The sequence below is a fragment of the Rana temporaria genome, chromosome 1 (assembly GCF_905171775.1).
Source record: "Rana temporaria chromosome 1, aRanTem1.1, whole genome shotgun sequence".
Classification (NCBI taxonomy): domain Eukaryota; kingdom Metazoa; phylum Chordata; class Amphibia; order Anura; family Ranidae; genus Rana; species Rana temporaria.
The window spans coordinates 275,145,635-275,149,184 of NC_053489.1; the positions used below are offsets into that span (position 1 = coordinate 275,145,635).

At 44.1% G+C, this 3,550-nt stretch overlaps 1 pseudogene; it reads right to left on the reverse strand.

Annotated features, from left to right (window-relative positions):
• Window positions 1–821: 821 nt before the first annotated feature.
• On the reverse strand, window positions 822–2,674 carry LOC120924916 (annotated as a pseudogene).
• Window positions 2,675–3,550: the final 876 nt, after the last annotated feature.

The following is a 3,550-nucleotide window of genomic DNA, read 5'->3' on the forward strand; positions in this document are numbered from 1 at the left end:
TTTGTCTGCTCTGCTGCCATTGTATCTGCAACCACCTGTGTTTGACCCTTGGCCTGTTCCTGGACTTCTCTATTGCCTGATCCCAATCTGCAATCACCTGTGTTTGACCCTCGGCCTGTTCCTGGACAACTCTACTGCCTGTATACCTGTTCTGTCACTGCTATAGCAATTTGGCCTCTGAGCCTGACTCCAGACCGTGACACTGTGATATGTGCTGAGAGGAATGTTTGTGGAATTTCCCTGGGGTCAGATAAAGAATTAAGGGCACTTAGCAACGGCTTAAAGCGGGAGTTCACCCATAAAACATTTTTTCAAACAATCCCCTTAGATGGATTCTCATTTTGTCTAGGGGAATCGGCAAGTTGTTTTAAAATATGAGCTGTAATTACCGTTTTCGAGATGCATCTTCTCCATCGCTTCCGGGTATGGGTCTTCGGGAGCGGGCGTTCCTTCTTAATTGACAGTCTTTCGAGAGGCTTTCGACGGTTGCATCCATCGCGTCACTAGTAGCCGAAAGAAGCCGAACGTCGGTGCGGCTCTATACTGCGCCTGCGCACCGACGTTCGGCTTCTTTCGGAAAATCGTGACGCGATGGATGCAACCGTCGGAAGCCTCTCGGAAGACTGTCAATCAAAATAGGAACGCCCAGTCCCACAGCTTATACCCGGAAGCGGCGGAGAAGATGCATCTCGTAAACAGTAAGTACAGCTCATATTTAAAAAACAACTAGCCGATTCCCCTAGACAAAATGAGCATGAAGCTAAGGGTAAAAAGTGTTATGTACGGGTGAACCCCCGCTTTAAGTAGGTAGTCTAAGAAAGTTTTTTTTTTTAAACACCATTTATTTTTTTGTGAGCTTAAAAAAGTTTAGCTTTTGAAAGAAGGCTATTCGTTAAGCAATGTCATGTACAGCAGCATTGATAGGCTTCCATAGCTACTGAGGTCATCTTTGGCTCGGGCAGAAGGGGCAGGAATTGTTTTTGTTGGTTATAGCCCAGAATCGAATGCACTCTACATGCATGACATGATTACAAGACATAGGCTGCAGTTCATGGGGCTGTACATTCTTTTGATAGATTAGACACAACTGCGGACGTACTGCATATGCTCCTGTAGCTGATGACAAGAATGGTGCAGCTCGTTGTGTGTTCTGGTACTGAGGTCTACCATGTCCAATAGGCTGTGTCACTTTAAGATCTGGATTTGAAGCTTCCCTTAGTAGTGGCTCCTGCAGCTGTGTAGCTACAAGTTGGCACAGTTCTTCCACAGTAAGGCCAGCAAGTGTTCCGCGTTTCATCTTAACTTGTTGCAAAATGTCAGTCAACTGTGCCTTGTTGCACTGTGGGAACCTGGCTTGTAGCTTCTCCAGAATCTTGTTTAGCTTGTCTGTACTTGGGGGGCCCTGGAACATATGTACTGCTGTGATGGTCAGATATACGGGGTAACCTTGGAGCTGACTGCAAGGGACCCAAGAAGTTCCCTGGAGGAAATGCCAATGGGGGTGGACGTTGATAAAGGAATGATGTTGGACCCAGAAATGGCTGCTGGAATGTAGGTTCTTTAGATGGTATTGGTGCTGATAACAGAACAGCTGGGCCATGGGAAATTTTCGGAAGCATGAGGTTAGGATCAGAGGGAGGAGGAGGCAGATTTGGAGCCAATATTGAAGGAAGGTTGCCTAATTTAGTCCCACTTTTGACCTGTTTTATTTGTGTTTCAAATTGTTCCTGAAGATTCGCTTTCATTTGTTTGAGTCCAGCTAGCCTAGCGTCCCATCTTTGTTTAAGCTGAAGCCATTCTTTATGGGGTGGAGCAACTCTAAGGTAGGATAAAGTTACTTCTGCATCCTTTTCTGCTTCATCTAAAGATATCAGCAATAAGTCTCTCCGGCTCTCCAATGAAAGCACCTCAGCATTTTGTGCATGCTCCAGTTCCTTCAACACACCCTGTGTCACCTCATTTTCTTTCTTCCTTAATGACTTCAGTTCAGCATCCCACTCTTCCCTTTCTGCAGCCTGCTCAGAAAGGAGCTCCACAATCTAATTTTCAAGCTCTGCTTGCTCTTGCTTGAGGCTCTCACTCTTGCTTTGCAGTTTGGAAAGTTCAGCGCTTAGATCTTGTTCTTTCTGAGATAATTCTCTCCCCTCTTTCTCCACCCTTTTCTTGAACTCTTCCCTCTTAATTGTCAGATCATGAATATATTTTATATATTCATTTTGCTTGTGTATTTCTTCATCTCTTTTCTGTTTTAGTTGTTTGATCTGAACTTGCAAGTGTTTTTTTGACTGGGTCTGTCTGTCCAGCACCTCTTGGTAACTCTTCCTTAGATGTTCTCTGCAGCTGAAGAGTTTCTTCAGGATCTGCTCAGTCTCCCCATCTGTGATTGTCTCAGCATCTTGCTTGCTTTTATACTCTGTCTGCACAGAAATGCTCTTGGTTTGATATTCACTCTGATTTTCTCCATTCTGGGCCTTCAGTGGTTGGCAATGGTGTTTTTCTGTGTCCAGCTGGCATTCAATGTCACCTTCAGGACTGTGAGTTTCTAACATTTTACCAGCTATGGATAGATCAGCTTTTCTGGAGTCAAATTAACCACACAGCTCCAATACTTTGCCACATGCGGCTCCTCTTATCCCTTCACAACAGCAGCACCAGGAAGCTTCCCCCTAAGAAAATGTTATAATATATAGCCATGAAACCATCTGGACCCAGACTTTTCCCAGGCTTAAGGTCTTTAATGACTTGTTGGAGTTCTAGGGCTTCAGTGGGTCTCCCTAAGTGGTCTGTATCCTCCACTGACAATGTTGGTAGATTTAAGTCTTCAAGGTAGTTCTTGATTACCTGTCATCTGTCTCCTTGGGCATGTCCTGATTTTGATTGTTCTGGTATGTTGTATAGAGAAGTGTAATAGTCATGGAAGTGTTGAGCTATTTGTTTTGTTGTAATGTCAAGTTTCCCTGTCTTCGTCCGAAGACCTAGTATATTTTGATTTGTTCTTGCACTTTTCAGGGCTCTCGCCAGAAATTTGCCTGCCTTGTCCCTTGATTCATAGTAAAAAAAAATCCGGAAAAATAAAAGTCTCTTGGTCTTTGTATTAAATATCTGTTGAAGTGCTTTCCTTGCCTCTAGCAGTTCCAGTGCAGATCGTTTTGATAGGGATTGTTTATGGCTTGTCTCTAATGTGTGTATTTGTTGGCTAGGTGTTTAATTTTACAACCTTCCCTTTCTTTCTTACATTGCTCTCCCATTTTTATAAGTTCGCCTCTCATAGTGCATTTATGGGCTTACCAGACTACCATGGGGTCCATCCCTGGAGTGGTGTTGCGCAAGAAATAGTCCTTGAGTAATGTGGTGGGTTTAGGGGGAGGCTCTGTCAGATCAAGGCTTAAGCAGACTGGGGCATGGTCTGAGGTGGATTGGATCCCTATGTGGGCCCCCTTATCACATCAAGATCTCTTTGATTGACAAAAATGTAGTCAATTCTCGAGTATCTTTGATGTGGGATGGAAAAGAAAGTAAAGTCCCTGTCATCTGAGTGTGTAAACTGAGT